We start from the raw sequence: 17,555 nt of genomic DNA, 5'->3' as shown, positions 1-17,555 counted from the left end.
GCATCTTTAAAGTGCAAAAATGGACAAAGATCTTATCAGAGTGCATGGGAGAGGATGCTGAGAATGGACTCACTTGGAATGACAGAAAAGTAGAGATGATACCCATGGTGGAAGGCTCTAGAATCAGACCACACATAGTGGAAGCAGGAGTTCAGAGGCCACAGATGAACAGAGGATGCAAGTATCCTGCCTCCACCCCACAACCCCTAGCAGAGACTTGTAGGAGCTCAAAAAATGCCCCAGCACCTCTGAAAAATGCAGCTGTTTTAACCCCTATGGCAGACCTTCTGGGTGCAGCCAATATCCATGATTTATGTATACACGTGTGTATGCATTTTACATGTAAATGTGTGCAAATGGTTTAGTTGGAATGGTGATGTGGGATTCCCCTCTGTATGCTGTGAATATCATTGGTTAATAAAGAAACTGCTTTGGGACTATAGCAGAGCTAGACAGTGTGGAGGGCCGGACCACATTCTCCATTGCTTCTAGGAACAAAGGTAGAGATTGACCTCTGTGACCCCAAGGTGTGGCGGTATACGCCTTTAGTCCTGATGCCTGGGTGGCAGAGGCAGATTGACCTCTGTGACCTCAAGGTGTGGTAGTACACGCCTTTAGTCCCAATGCCTGGGAAGCAGAGACAGGCAGATCTCTGTGAGTTCAAGGTGATGTAGCACACGCCTTTAATCCCAGCCCATGTGCTTGTTAACTCTCTACCTCTGCGTCCCTGCCTACTCCCGAGGCATCATCTGGAATAATGGGCAGCGGACCAATCCAAGAGTGACACTTCAGAAGCGAGGACTGTTTCCTTTATAAGGGCTGGGTTCCCCTCATTCTGGGTCTCCGCCATGTAAGCTTATGCTCTCCCTCTCAAGACGCATAAAGCTTTACTGCAGAAGAATCCTAAGTGTCCCGCGTCGTTCTTGCGGGCGAGACGGTAGCGTGGGGCAAGACAGGGAAAATTAAACAGAATGCTGAGAGAAAGAAGAATGGAGTCAGGGAGAACCCATGTAGCCCCGCCAGAAACAGACACTGGAATTTTAAACAGTAAGCCACAGCCACGTGACAAGACACAGATAAATAGAAATGGGTTAAATTAATATGTAAGAGTTAGCCAATAAAAAAAAAAACTAGAGCTAATGAGCCAAGCAGTGATTTAATTAACACAGTTTCTGTGTTGTTATTTTGGTTCTGGGCAGCCAGGAGGAACAAGTGGCCTCCTTCAACAAATTGATGCCCACATGGCCAACTAAAGTCTACTTAAAACCTTAGAGGGCTTGGAAAGGAATTCTAAACACTAAAAATAAAGTTTAGCCACATTTATTTTTCTGAATGGGCTTTGCTTGCTGACGGCAAGCTGCAGCTCCTTTAAGAGAGGTTTTCTTGATTCAGCAATAGCAGGAAAAAAGCTGCACCATTTTGAAATGCCTGCTTTCTGGGCCGTGCTGCCAATGTGGCCTCTCACTCTTTCAGGAAACTGAGCATTTGAATGAGGTTTGTGAGCAACATACTATGGCTTGCTTGGTGGAAACATGGACTGGCTGTGTGCCTAGAGATGGGGCACTGTGCATGGCACTCAGAGGCAGTGAGCATCTCTGCCATGCTGGACTGGGTGAGGCAAGCAGGAAATACCATATTTCCCCTAGCAATGGCACAGCTTAATTTCTAAAAAAGCACTTAGCATTTTAAGAGGCACTAATGTACAGTAAAGAATTACAGATACACAATAGGACAGATTCAGACATAAAAGACCTCTAAATGGGTCACAGTGTTGGATAAATGTATGTAGACTTGGACAGAGACCCACACTGGAGCACTGGACTGAGCCCCCAAGGTCCAAATGAGGAACAGAAGGAGGGAGAACATGAACAAGGAAGTCAGGACCAAGAGGGGTGCGTTCACCCACTGATATAAGGAGACTGATCTAATGAGAGCTCACCAAGGCCAGCTGGACTGGGACTGAATGAGCATGCGATCAAACCGGATTCTCTGAATGTGGCTGACACGGGGACTGTCTGAGAAGCCATTGATAATGGCACTGGGACTTGTTTTGTCTGCATGTACTGGCTTTTTGGGATCCTAGTCTGTTTGGATGCTCAGCTTCCTAAACCTGGAGGGAGGGGGGAGGAACTTGAACTTCCCACAGGGCAGGAGACCCTGACTGCTCTTAGAACTGGAGAGGGAGGAGGAGAGGGAGTGGGGGTAGTGGGAGGGTAGTGGGAGGAGGGGCGGAAGTGGAAATTTTTATAAATTAGTTTTAAAAAAAGACTTGGGAGAGAAAAAAAAGGAGTATAAAAAGTTAAGTAAATGGTTTACAAAAAAGATTAAAAAAGTCTTTAAAAAGACAGTACAGACAGTCATATATTAAAAGAGTGAAGATAATAAAGTAAATATTTAAAAAGTAATAGAGTAAGAAAAGCCATGTAAATATGGAGTATACACAGAGAGTCTGGATTATGTATATTATTGTGTTTTCTTTGAATTTTTTGACTGTGAAGGAGCTAAGTGCAGAGAGACATTTCATTGTATGGGCTGCTGAGCTAAACCAGCATGTATATTATAAAGGTATCTTGACTTTAGAATTTGTGTCTAAGAATATTTTGCTTTGGAAAAGAGGTTCTTCTTTTGTTTCCTCAGAGGATGAGAAGCTATGGATACCTTCTAGACTGATTTTGTTTGATGGACCAAGACCCCTCTGAAAGGTTGTCTTGAATATCCCTCAAAAATATCCCTCAGCAGTTGACAGTTACTTCTCCCAACTGACTGAGATAAACCTAGCACACAGGATACACCGTGAAAGACCTGATTAACAGCACTTCCAATCAGCAGGAAGTAGTTATGGAACTACGCTCATATACCCAAATATTGCTTATAAATGTTTGTTTATATTTAAAGGGGGATAGACTATAGAGATGGATACTTTGCATCTTGGTTTATTGATACAACTTTAAAATCAATTCTGTTATATGCATTTCTGATCTCTATTAAGGTTTTATGTTTGTCCAGCTCATTAAAAAATAATGTATAATTAAGAAATATAGGTCAATAGATAATCATCTATAATAATCAAGCTTGTACTCAGTTTAATTTTCTAGATGTACAGAGTTATATTTCAGGTGGATAGGCATTCTTCAAACCTTTCAAAGACTACAGAATATGGCATTTAAAATGATTTAAGAATTTAGGACTTTTTATGTCAATGAGACACATCTGCTCCTGGCAGCACCAATCTACTTCAAGAGGAAAATAGACATTGAAGAGGCTCCTTATGGAGTTTGCTAACCATTTGGGCAAGAAACTGCTCTTGCCTGGACTTCTTGATGAACAGGACATGCATGACACACAGAGAAATGACTGCAGAACTTGCCTAAAGGTGAGATGACCCTTCGGGGCTCCTGCTTCATGAAAAAGTCTGCCAGATATTCTGCAGGACATGGAAGAAATTGACTGACAAACTGCCAAAATAGGCAGAACTGTCTTTGAAATTTCTGCTTCATGGAAAAATCTTCTGGGTACTATGGGCCTGTAGGCAGGCTGAAGATGGATGCCTCAACAGTACAGAAGAACTTTGGGTGACTGTCCAGTGAGCTGTCTCTGTCAACTCTAGAGTTTTGGAAGTTGTTTACAATGAACTTATTGTTTATTTAGGTAATATTGTATCATTCTGGAGTCTTTGATGAAGTCGATGAATAGATAGTTATTATTATAATTTTTCTTAGTTATGATAAAAGATAAAGTTGATATAAATATTATAACTAATTCTTGTGTGATACCTGTTTTGTTATGCGCAATTTTACTATGTTAAAGTTAAAACCTTCCTTTTTATTTTAACAAAAAAAGTGGGAGGTGATGCAGGATTTTCCTCTGTATGCTATGAATATCATTGATTAAAGGAACTGCTTTGGTCTTATAGCAGAGCTATAGGGGGACAGAGCTAGGTGGGTAAAACTAAATTGAATGCTGGGAGAAAGAAGAGCAGAGTCAGGGAGAAATCATGCAGCCATGCCAGAGACAGATGCCAGAACTTTAGTCAGTAAGCCACAGCCATGTGGCAATACACAGATTAATAGAAATGGGTTAAATTAATATGTTAGAGTTGACCAATAAGAAACTAGAGCTGATGGGCCAAGCAGTGATTTAATTAATACAGTTTCTGTGTTGTTATTTTAGTTCTGGGGAGTCAGGATGGACAAGTGGCCTCTAACAGAATGGAGTCTAAATTATATCAGTCATTAAGACACATGAGATTTCAAATCAGTTCCCCTGTGGGAAGCAGCCACAGTCAGAACCCCCAGTATTTCAAGAGGGAACATGTTATTATATTCTGTTGTATGGGACATGAGGTACATCTTCGTCTTTGAAAATGTATGTTTTTCATCTCAGCTTAATATTTTAGCCAGATGGTCTCTATGCCTTTGTAGTTATCAGAATCTCCTTGGTGGAATGTGAGAAACAAATTTAAGAATATGGGTCATATCAGTTCTGATTCAGGAGTTCTAGATTTCAGATTTCTTTCACTTTTTAATTTTTTAAATCTCTCCAACTCCTCCAAGTTTATTTAAGTCAAGTCCTAAGTTACTTTAACACTCACAGTGTCAGTGCTATATTAACTGCTTAATTTATTTAGTCTGCTTCATGGCCCGGCTCAGGCCCACCACTCCCACACTTGCTGGGACAGCTCAAGGCATAACCAGTCACAGGATGCTGAACCATGCTGCGAGTTCAGGATTCCCCTGCAGCAAGTTTGCAAACTCTACACACACTCTACTTAGCAAGTAAAGTGACCAAAAACGACTTCCCATCCCAGAATTCATCTTGTCAATGTATAATATTTCAGTACCACCCAATAGACAAAAGCTAATAACAACCATTCGCCTGATCCCTCAACATTTACACCCCACCACATGCTATATTTTTAACCAAACCCACCCCCAATTTGTCAAATACAGTGTGAGCTTGCACTTGGAAGATGGCAAACCTCAGTGAGTTGGACGCCTGGCAGTCAGGGATAGAAGTTGTCCTGAGGGTTTCCAATGCCCGTGGTCCTGGAGTGTGGCACAGAAAACAAGAGCTGGACCTGCAACAAGGAATCCCAGCTCAGGGAGCTCTCTTTGGATCTCAAATTTGGGACTCAACAGCGACCTTCCTGTCCCAAGTTGCTGTCTGGAGCAGACATGCTAGAGATGTGCAGTAGCTATCACAAGGTTGCCTAGAAATTGACGGGACTCCCCTTTCCCTGCTTAGACCCAAAGTCAGAGACAGACCACATTGGCCTCCAGAACCCACCCAGCAGCAGATAATGTCTCGATCTTTTGACTGAGTCTACCAGTCGGAATATGGGGCTTTTTAAAGGGCAGGACCTTTTTCTCTCCAGCCCCAGCTTCTTTGGTGCTTTTGGGAGTGACTGTTTGTTGAGACAGGATGTTGAAGTGGAAACTCCCACATATTGATGTGGTCCCTGGACCGGTAAACAGAACCAATGCTTTTTCTGGATCCTGTGGGTGTCGCCACACACTGAGTACTCTTCAGAACCGGCTCCAGAGGGCAGGGCCTGGAGTGGAGGAGGAAACACTGCTGTCGTTTGGCATGCTTTGAAGGCTCTCAGTGGTCACTCACACTACTACTTGGAGTCCTGCACCTTGCTAGAACCAGAGACTCCAGAGGTCTCAGGCCAGTACATTCCTGCCCAGCAGGCCCAGGCCATGTTGATTAGTGGAAAGCTACAGCCTCCCAGAATCTCACGGGCACAAAGGTCCCAAGTAGTCCCTAGTAACAGACTAATCTAGAGTCCAGGTTCTCTTTAGCTTCTTCACAGTATTCAGGTGAGTGTTGGATTTGTAGATAGTAACCAGGCCACAGCATCTGTGAAGAAGTGGTTCCCTGCACCTGCATGCCTCCTGGGGAGGTAGTAGGGATGGCTTATTCTGCTTCCTAAGCAAGCCGTCCATCCACAGGAAGCTTAGGAAGGTCTGCTCATAGCAAGGACAGGGCACAGAGGGGGCAATGTTGGCTGTGGAATGTCCTCCTACAGGGGGATGGACCAGGGCTAGGGTGACAAGTCCTGGGTCAGCTTGTATTCCACAATCACAGTGCGGTCCAGTTCTTCCAGCTCTGTGGGCAGTGGGGTGGCCAGCTCTCCCAAATACAGAGACAGGGCCTCAAAGCCGTGGTCCAGCCTTGAGAATGCCCATCTGCTGTCAGGCTCTAGTTTGCAGTAGATAGAAGCAGGAGGAGGGATAGGAAGAGGCTAGGGGGGGAGCAGTCTATTGGGACAAACTTCTTCCAGAAAAGCTTTGCAAGGAGGCCAAAGTCCAGTCAGTGTGTGAGGCAGACAGTCAAGATCAGCATCTGCCTGTCTAATAATCTCATAAAGAACAATACCAAAAGAGAAGGCATCTACTGTCTCTCATAGCTCCTGCCATGCGGCATCTCAGAGGTCACCCAGTAGGGTTTCCCACCATGGGTAGTGCTTCTTACAATCACTCTTGCATAATGTATGTTTCTTAGTGGTGGCTTTCTCTCCTGGGGGCCTTCTCCTCTCTTCTACTACAATATGTGACAGCCCAAAGTCTGCTACTACCACAGTCTCATCCAGCTTGAGGAGACAGTTGGGTGAGTTCAGATCCCTGCAGATGATGCACATTGGGCGCAAATATGCCATTCCAGAGGAGATGCCTTTGACAGGCCTGACTTTCGGTTGCCAGGGGAAACGGGTCCCCATTGCCCAGACAGTCCTTCAGTGTGCCCCCCTCAATGTACTCCACCAGCAGACTCAGTGTCTTGGCATTGTGCAGAACACCAATGAACTTGAACACGTTAGGGTGACCTCTAGGCTTCACTTTCACCTCAGTCAGGAAAGTCTTCTGAGTTTCCTCATCGCAATGAATTAACTCCTTCACTGTGGGGCTTTGGGAGTCACTTTGATGGCCTGCCCAAAGAAGCCCTTCCCAGGACCTCCCCATGGGCCAAGTAACAGGACCGGAAGATCTGCTGGGAGCAGCTGCTAGAGTAGCATGGGGATTTCAGGTGGCTGATGTCACGGCTGAGGAGCAGGGGCTCCTCAGGAGACTTGGAGATGCTGTTACTGCACCTCAGAGAATACCTCAGTGTCCTCTCCTGATTCTCCTTGGTGTCCGTGGTGCTGAGCATGTCCATACTTTGCATGTGGGAGATAGTCTGGTATCTTGTTGCAGCTGGTCCAGGCACTGGGGACCAGAGTCATGTTCAATTAGTATCTGAAGTGTCTGGCTGTCTAGCTAATAACATCCTGTAACATGAGGGCCTGCTTGTTGGGGTTTCTGTCCTGCCCAGTTCCCACAGCTGGTAAGCCCTAAAGAAAATCACACAGAGGTCTCCATAAGTTATAAACTGATTGGCCCATTAGCTCAGGCTTCGTATGAGCTCTTATAACTTATATTAGCCTATTATTCTTGTCTATGTTAGCCACATGGCTCAGTACCTTTTTCAGTGGGGCAGGTCACATCCTGCTTCTTTGGTGTCTGGACAGGACTGTAGAGAGAGCTTCCTTTTTCCCAGAATACTCCTGTTCTCATTGCCCCACCTCTACTTTCTGCCTGGTTGTCCGGCCTATACTTCCTGCCCAGCTACTGGCCAATCAGCATTTATTTAAAACATAATTGACAGAATATAGAATTGTCCCACACCAACATCCTCCTCCTCCTCCACTCAAAGAGTCTGAGCAGAGGTCCCATTGCTTACCAGGATTTGGTCCCCAGGGTGGATGGCATCATGATTGTTGGGACTCATGTGCATCTGGTTGACCTCTTTCACTTGCACGGTGGTGGCATAGTTAGAAGAGTTAGCAAGAACAGGAGAATGCTAGGAAGTAGGAAACCCATTCCTCTCACTCCTGCCCAGACTCTGAAGAAGAAGCAAGATGTAATCTGCCCGGCTGAGAATGGTACTGAGTCATGTGGCTAAAATAGATAAGAATAATGGGTTAATATAACTTATAAGAGTTAGTAAGAAGCCTGAGCTAATGGGCCAATCAGTTTTATAACTTATGGAGATCTCTATGTGATTTTCTTTGGAGCTTGCCAGATATGGGGTATCAGGCAGGACAGAAACCCCAACAAGCAGGCCCCTCATGTTACAAGGGTCCCCACACACAGACCAAACTACATAACTGTCACCCACACACAGAGGGCTTAGGTCGGTCCCATACAGGCTCCTTAGCTGTGGGTGTAGAGTCCATGAGCTCCCACAAGCTCAGGTCAACTGTTTCTGTGCATTTCCCCATCATGATAGTGACCCCCACCCCTGTACATAAAATCCTTCATCCCAGTCTTCAACTAGACTCTCAGTGCTTAGCCTAGTGCTTGACTTCAGATTTCTTAAGGTTATCCTTATTCCAGGAGTGGGGTTGTATGTGATAAAGGAGAGCCTGGGGTCTGGATGAGAGGCACACCCCTGTTCTGCACTGTGACACCTAGAGGAAAACCACACCTCTTCCTGGGATAGTTTTCTATTTAAAGCTATGACCTGTGTCCTGGTTCATGTGACTTGTGTTATGGTGGTGAGGGTAAGAGGACCTGTCACACTATTCTTCTGGAAATCTCCCCACTGCCCAACAACTTAGCCTACACAGCTGGATTCCATCCAACAGAGGGAGGGATCTAATTCCCTTTCTACAGTGAGATGTCTTGGTGGGAATAAATTCTTCAAATTTCCTTCGCAGAAGAAAAACTCTAGCTTTCATCTAATTCACCTGGACCAGAAGCCCCAACAACTTAGACTACCTTCTAGATTGGGAAAAGAAATCAGTATGAACTTTTAAATCAGTTTAAGGGGCGATGATGATGAATGTGCTCCGTGGGAACAACACACTTTGACTGGAAACGAAGAGAGTGAGGGAGCTTCGAGCATCTAATCTAACACACCTGGAAATTCCCAAGGATGGCAATATCATGCACAGAAGACATATTGAGGATGGTAAGAAAGAGTTTAATAAAAATGCAAATGGAAAAGGCCATAAAATCCAAATGAGTCTCGTTCCCTAGGTCATAATGAGCTCTGTGCACAGACCTTGTTAATGGCTTTTTTTAAAAAAAAAATAATAATTTTATTGTAGCTTCTATTTTTTCAGTCAGTGTAATTAGAGCCTAATTAATTCCCCCCTAAAGGGGAAAGAGAGGACAAAACGGTGTTTGATCTGAGTCATAGACAGCGGGCAAAGTAATTAGATTCACAAGTTACCTCCCCTAACCTTTCTTCTGGCTGCAGCTTCTGAAAGATAGATCGGAACTGTTGGTGTTTCCCCCTGGGTTAGAAAATGAGTTAGCCATCTGCAATGGGGTCAAAGGACTTTACTGAGTTAGAGATCACACGGTTTTTTAAAAAATGAAGGAAAGAAAAAAAAGCCATACCTATAAAAGCCTCCAGCTTGATTCCTCTGGTGGTAACAAGTTAGTTAAATTTTGGATATAAAAAAAAAGCAGTTCAAAGTTTCAGAAACATGGTTTATGCAGGGATGGCATGGATCGTATTAGTCGGGGGATAAAGTCCTAGATCTAGAACCACAGCTGGATGAGTTAATTCTCTAGAACGTGAAATGGCAGGGGCTGGGAAGGGGCTCAGTAAAGTGCTTTCTACACCAGCATGAGGAACTGAGTTTTAGCCCAAGCACTCATGTAAAAAGCTAAGGGTAATTATGTAAAGTTGCAACCCTAGTGCTGGGGAAACAGAGGCAGGAGGATCGCTGAGTCTCTGAGCTGGTGAGAGACCCTGTTTCAAAAGCCAAGGCAGATGGCTCTCAAGGAATGACTCATGGGGTTGACTTTTGAACTCCACATGTATACACACACACACACACACACACACACACACACACACACACAAATACACACTTGTACATATGCATACATGCATGCACTCATATACAAGAAAACGAAATAAATAACATTTTCAAGTTATGCTAATTTGGAAAGGGTAAATGAGGTTATATTACAAAGATTGAAATGATCTATGGAGTTATCAGGCAGTACTATGAATGTAAGGGTCACCAGGTAGTACTGTGTATGTAAGGGTCACCAGGCATACTATGTATGTAAGAGCCACGAGGTAATATTGTGTATGTGAGGGTCACCAGGCGGTACTATGTATGTAAGGGTCACTGGGCATTTCTATGATTTTAGTTCATTTTACCCTAGATTCACAGCATTGTCTAATAGAATTAGTTCTGAACAGTTTGCCCCCAACCCATGTGAGATTAAATTACTTCCAGCTTCCAGAGTAAAGACTAGGACACTAAACAACCTCAGGTAGCCCCCACTCAGAAGTCACTGGCAATGAAGTTGCACAGATAATTAGGAAAGCTATGATGTACTTATGGAAGCCCAGTTCATACGCCAGACTCCAAAGAGTGGCATGTGAAAGCCAGGTACCGTGGACACCCACCATGTGGCAGAAAGAGCTCAGGCAGTGACGGCAAGGTCATGTTTGGCATCTAAAAGCAAGTGATAAGCAGTCATTGCATGTCTCCAGCATGGTGCCTGGGCTGCAAGACTGTGGTAGGAACAAGGGCAAGGGGGAAGCTTGTGTTTGGCCTCCGACCTTCATGTCACGCATATTCCACAACACCCTCTTCCTTCTTACGGTCCCTTCCTCTGCTCTCACAAGCCCCCTTCTGCATTCATGCCCTACCTCTTGTTCAACTAAAGGAACCTAGAAATGATTACTTCTGGGGACATGTCGCCATACCCATAAATCAGAGCACTGTCCAGCCCTCACTAGAGAAACTTTTCTTGAAGTAAATGGTACTTAATACAGAGACCCACAGCTGGGCGCTGGACAGAGTGTGAGACTTCAGAGCACTCATTCCTAACGAGGCATCTTCATCAAGTCAAGCCCCTCCCCTCAGAGTTCAGAGAGCTATGCAGAAGAGGGGGTCGAGAGATCTTAAGAGTCAGAGATGAAGGATGACTCTAAGGAAGCAGTGCTTTCCAGACCCGGTAGGACCGATGCACATAGGAACTACCAGAGACTGTGACAGCACACACAAGATCCGCATAGGCTCAGACCAGACAAAATCCCACAGCAAGGGAGGTGGATCAAAAGTCCCACCCACAACCAGGAAGATATTTGTAATTGATACCTGCTGGAAAAGGGAAAAATCAGTTTTTCCAACAGTGTGTTACTGGCTATATCAGATATAATCCAGAGAAGGTTCTGTTCCCAGGGGTTGTTGGCCAACACAAACGGACTCCATGTTTGTACGTACCTGTGTGCCCATGGTTTTTGATTTGTGTAGTTTGGTTTAGTACTTTTTGTCTAATTATATTTTCTGTTTGTTTGTTTCTTTTGATTTCAATTGGGGGGTTAATATTTAGAGAGAGAAAGAACATGAAATTGTCTGGGCAGGGCTGTGGAGAGAATCTGGGAGGTATTGAGGAAGGGGAAAGACATGATTGAGACATATTGTGTCAAAACATTTTAAAGTAGTAAGTAATTAAATGAACAAAAAACAAATAAATATTGGTTTGTATTTCAGCATAAACATAAGAACTGAATATGGTCCCCTGAACATCTGCATTCCTAGCACTGAGGTAACTGGAGACAGGGAATCCCTAGATCACTGTTGCTGCCAGCCAAGCCAATAAACGTGAGCTCTGAGCTCAGAAAGAGAATCTGTCTCAAAGGAACAAGGTAGACATTGACAGAGGGGAACACCCAGCACCTTCTTCAGGTCTCTACATGTCTATCCCCACCACGTTTGCATATACATCATACACACATATAGGCATACATACACACACTCACATATATATGCACATATCCACACACAGCAAGGCATATACACACATGCAAATAAAATGAAAGCAAAATTACCAGGAAAAAGAAAAATACAACTTTAATGAGCATGAAAAGAAATTAATTAATATTGGCCTCAAAATGGCACAGATGTTAGAATCCACAGGCATTAGAATAAAAACTAAAACTATGTTCTATATGTTCAAAGAGTGGTGATGTGGAAGATACAAAATTTTCAAGTTACATTTTAGAAATGAAAACTCTAACACATTAAGCAGAACCAGTGGAATAATAGACACTCCAGAAAAAAACAAGTAAACTTTTAAAATGAAGAGGAGAAATGGCCTAAGATCAAACATGAGCAAGGACAATGATCCTCACTGCCCAGCAGCTTGATTTCTACGTGAGTCCCTGAAGAGGGGCTCTGAAAAAAATCATCTAAGTAATGACTGAAATGTTTTCAACTAGAGGGAAATTATAAATTTACACATTCATTAAAACACGCAAAAATGAGAAATTATGATGGCAACACCAAGTCACACCATAAGCAGATGGCTTGGCATCAACATAAGGAGACAATCTTAAAAGCATACAGGGAAGTAAGCCATGTTCTATGATGACTAATAAAAAAAAAGCAGGTGGAGGAAGGAGTGAGGCCTGGAATACAGGTCCAATGTGATTATTCAGTCTGAAGCATGGACAGAAAAGGGACAGAAGAAGAAAAGAGACACAAAGACCAATGAGATTCCATTGAGTGTGCAAAAACTTACATAGTGCTAGTTCCATATTCAAAAGGAGACACCAAGAATATTTAAATAAACCATGTTCTTATTGTCCTAAATTGGTACAGATAGTGACTTCACCATTCAGATGGGTCATGGGCTTTTGTGGATGAGACAGAGAGAGTCAGAGTCAATCCTGAGTACAGTAGAAAAGCATGTCACCACGCCCTGGGGATACTCAATAAGACTAACAGTTCTCACCCAAACCGGGCGGTCCAGAAGGCGTGACAAGGAACTCTAAAAGCTGAAAGAAAAAGACTTTCTACCATGTATTCTACTCCTGTAGAAAATTCTAAAACCAAGATGAAAGTTAACAAACAACAGAATTCTATACCCAACAAGAACTGTCCTTTGGAAATGGAGGATGAGATGTCCCAAGAGCAATCAAAACTGGGAGATCTTGATACTCTGGGATCTGCCTTACAGGCATCACTGTGGGGAGCTTGGGGTGGAAACAAAACTACGTTAGACTGTATAAGGAATCTTCAGGGAGAAACAACACTGATTGGAGCCTGGAGCCACTGCAAAGACAGCAGGAGGACAGTGCTGGTGTGTCTTGATTTGCAAACTCCCTTCTCTTGGTGTTCAGATTCAAACACAGCATGATGCATCACACTGGGCAGACTCTGCGCTGTGTTCCACCCCACTCAATTTTTCCATATTTGTTTTATGAGGCAACTTCATAGAGGGGCAATAGCAGCCTGCACGACAGGCATATGTTGTGTAAAGGTGGAGTCGGTGCGACCCACAGGGAGGAGAGACACAGCTGCAGAGGAACCAAAGGTTCCCACGCTGCTGTAGTACATTACAGTCAGCTGCACATCTTTGCCGGAATCTCCCTCTGTTCTTCTTGAAGACCTAAAGGTTTAACTCCATTCTTACCAAAATCTCGGCCAGATTATGTTTTTATAAACTAATGATTTTAAAATTCATGTGAGTCAGAATAACCACAGTTAGCTGGATAAGAACAAAACTGGACTTATAGTTCTTTGCTTTAAAACTTACTTAAAAGTATAGAAATTAAGACTGTGGTGTACTAAGACATGTAAAGGTAGATGACAGACCAGTACGTGTGTGTGTGTGTGTGTGTGTGTGTGTGTGTGTGTGTGTGTTTGCACAGATTATACATAGATGATAGAACAAAGCTGAAAATCTAAAAATTAGCCCTTACCTGTACATACAGTTAATTTAGATAAAGGAGTCATGATTATCAGGCAGAGAAAGAAGAATCTTTTAAATAATTGGTGAGATAGGGGAATGTTCAGAGGCAAAATAATAAAACCAGATGCCCTATATTAAAAACTGTCTCAAATGTGCCATCCACACAATGAAAGACATTCACACAATCGCTCATAGAAGAATACTAAGTATATATTTGTGATGTTTTAGGGCAGTACCTTCCTAGATACAGTACCAAAACACAAGTGGCAGAAAGAAAATTACCAAGGTGAACTTCGTGTCTGAAGATCATTGTGCTTTGATGAACACTAACAAAAACTACAAACCAGTCCATAGAATGAGAAGCATCATTTTCAAGTCCATACAGACAGGAGAATAGTGGATTCAGGCTGGAAGATGGCTCAGTGATTTGAGCCTGTGCTGTATAGGTGTGAGGACCAGAGATCTGGTCCACAGTACTCATGTAAATGCCAGGGTAGCATGACAATCCAACTGAAATACTAGGACTCAGGACACAGGGAATCCCTGGACCAGGCTGACTAGTTGAATCAGCAAGTGAAAAACCCTGTCTAAACATACTACATAAAGAAAGATCGAAGAAGACACCTGCTGTAAATCTGTGGCCTCTCCACGTGTATATATACATGCACACGTACATGAATGCATACACCACACACATAGACACTGGGGGGGAGAGAGAGAAAGAGAGAGAGAGGAGGAAGGAGAGGAAGAAGAGGAGGTGGAGGAGGAAGAGGAGGAGGAGAAGGACGTGGAGGAGGAAGAGGAGGAGGAGGAGGAGGAAGAGGAGGAGGAGGAAGAGGAGGAGGAAGAGGAGGAGGAGGAAGAGGAGGAGAAAGAACAGTGAGCGCTGCTAGGGCCTGACTAGAAGAGGAAGATGGTCCTAGCTATTTGGTGAGGTCTCTTTTTCATGGTGGATGTATGGAGAGTCAGACATAAGTGGTGGGTGAACAACTCCAAGTTTAGTTAAAAAAAACAAAACAACCCTGAACTGTGGTCTTGGAACAGCTGGCTTAATGGTATGTGTGTGATTTCTCAGTAAAACTTTTTTTTTGCATAAAATTGAAACTACACAAAGACTAGATTAATCTAGCAAAAGGAAGGCAGAGATAGAAGGACAAAGAGCCAACAGATGTAATTTAAAAACAAATAGAAAGTTGACGGAGATGAATTTATTAATAATCACACATTCAAATGGTGGAAATGTATCTAATAAAAGGTGTGATATTTTTGTTGATTTGTAAGTTTCATTAAAAAGTTTATAAAAAATTTGAGCAATAATATCAATTTAGATTTTAATTTATTTTTGTTTATTTACTTATTATATATATATATATAGTATTTTGTTTGCATTCCAAAAGAGGGTATCAGATCCCAGTATGAATGGTTGTGAGCCATCATGCGGTTTCTGGGAATTGAACTCAAGACCTCTGGAAGAATAGTCAGTGCTCTTAACCACTAAGGCATCTCTCTAGTCTTATTTTATTTACTTTTAATTAAGTATTTCCAGCCTAATCATAGCTTCCCCTCCCTCTTCTCCTTCCAGAATCCCTCCCCACCCATGTCTACTCCTCCTTTCTCTCCTGAAAAGAGGAGGCCTCTTATGAATATCAGACAGACATAGCATATCAAGCTGCAGTCAGATTAAACACCTCCTCTCCTATTAAGGCTAGACAAGTCAACTTAGCAGAGGGAAAGAGTCCCAAAAGCAGGTAACAGTCAAAATCCTCCCCTGCTCCCCATTAGGAGTCCCACAAGAAGACCAAGCTACACAACTGTAACATATGAGCAGAGGGCCTAGGCCAGTCCAGTGCATGCTCTCTGGTTGGTGATTCAGTCTCCGTGAGCCCCTATGAACCCAGGTGAGTTGACTCTGTGGATTTTCCTGGGGTGTCTGTGACACCCCTAGCTATCAGAATCCTTTCTCCCCTTCTTACACAGGATTCCCCAAGGTCTGCCTACGGTTTGGCTGTGGGTCTCTGTATCCGTTTCCTTCAGTTGCTGGGTAAAGCTTTGCTGATGATAATTCGGCTAACCGCCAACCTATGCGTCTAGCAGAGTATCATTAGGAAGCATTTCATTGACTTTGCTTTCTGTCAGTTATATTTGGTTCTATCCCAGGTCTCCGGACTGTTCAGCCTAGGTGCCCTGGCCCTCCAGGCAGTGTCGGGGGTAGGCTCGCTCTCATGGTATCATTTAGGTCATACTTCAAAAAATTGGAAAATCTATACGAAATGAGCAACTTTCAAGATAGATACCACCTATCAAAGTTAAGGTAAAATCAAATAAACAATTTAAATAGATCTATCACCTCGACAGAAATAGAATAAGTTGTTAGAAGACTCCCAGTCAATAAAGCCCTGGGCCAGCTGTTTTTAATGCAAAATTCTGCTAGACCTTCAAAGAAGAGTTAATGCCAGTACTTCTCAAATTATTCCACAAAACAGAAACAGAAGGAACATTGGCAAATTCAATTTATGAGGCCACAGTCACACTGATACCCAAACCACACAAAGACACAACAAAGAGAATTAGGCCAATTTCACTCATGAATATTGATGAAAAAATACTCAATAAAATACTTGCAAATCAAAGTCAATTTTGACTTTTAAAAAGCTAGGCCTAACTATATAGTACCTACAATTTTTTGGTAGTGCCAGAGATGGAGCCCAAGGCCTCATGCACGGTAGGCAATTGTTCTACCCCTGACCCACACCTCCAACCTAAGTAACACATGTTAAATACAAATGCACAAATAGGATGAGCTTGCACGAGTATGAAATTATATTTTATGCTAGTGATACAGCTAGTGGACATGTTCAAGGCCAAGAATCAAGAAAGTGATTTCAGAACAAAGCCTAAGATGATTGTTTTAAAACAACAAAGGGGTCAGCTGCTGAAGAAGATGTGTGTGAGACTGGGAGCAGCTCAGAAAGAAACAAAACAAAACAAAAAGATAGAAATGCAAAAATGATAGATAATGATAGAAAGGTAGGTGGATGGATGGATGGGTGGGTGGATGGATGGATGGATGGATGGATAGATAGATAGATAGATAGATAGATAGATAGATAGATAGATAGATAGATAGATAGATAGAGGAATGGATGGATAGATAGGCAGGCAGACAGATAGAAGTGAGACTATCACAGTTATAATCAGAGATGCTAAATGTCTCTGTGGTAGCTGGTAGAATATGTTAACGCAAAGCCAGCGTGAAAACAGAAGACTAAATACATAGCCATGCTGTGAGCTCACTCCCCTGAGTCGAGTTACAGGACTCTCCACTGCGCAGCAACAAGGCACATTCTCCTCAGTGGATTTATATGTTTAGCAATATAGATCATATTTTAGGCCAAATACAAATACCAATATAGTTAGAATTCCATTCATAAGAATTGTTTTCTATCATAGAAAAAAATTAGAAATTAATAACAACTAATCCAAACTATATAGGGATCTATGGGAACCCCAGGCATGTAGGATAGAAAAGCCTGTTTCTAAATGGATGGTGAGTCAGAGCAGAAGTCAAAAGGAAACTAGAGGCTACATCTTACTAAGTAAAAATAAAAATGCAGTGTGTTTGTAGATATGGAGTGCTGTGAAGCAGGGCATAGGGAGAAATTTCTTTGTGTTTACACTAGAAAATCTTGGGGTCTCAACTCTGTGACCTCACTGTTCACCTGAGGAAAATGGTGAACAAGCCCTAGTGTGAGCCTGTAATCCTAGTCCCCCAGCAGCTGAGGCAGAAGGAGCACACATTCAGGAGATTCCGGGTCAAAATAAAAACTTCAAAAGAGGGCTGTG

General features: G+C 43.0%; 1 pseudogene; it reads right to left on the bottom strand.

Moving 5' to 3' along the window:
- Nucleotides 1-6,046: 6,046 nt before the first annotated feature.
- Nucleotides 6,047-7,812, bottom strand: LOC125417171 (LIM domain kinase 2-like; annotated as a pseudogene).
- Between the last annotated feature and the right edge of the window lie 9,743 nt (nucleotides 7,813-17,555).

The sequence above is a fragment of the Myodes glareolus genome, chromosome 7, assembly GCF_982192425.1.
Source record: "Myodes glareolus chromosome 7, mMyoGla1.1, whole genome shotgun sequence".
NCBI classification, from domain to species: Eukaryota; Metazoa; Chordata; class Mammalia; order Rodentia; family Cricetidae; genus Myodes; species Myodes glareolus.
The sequence above is the reverse complement of the archived record's forward strand: the minus strand, read 5'-3'. Positions and strand labels throughout refer to the sequence as shown.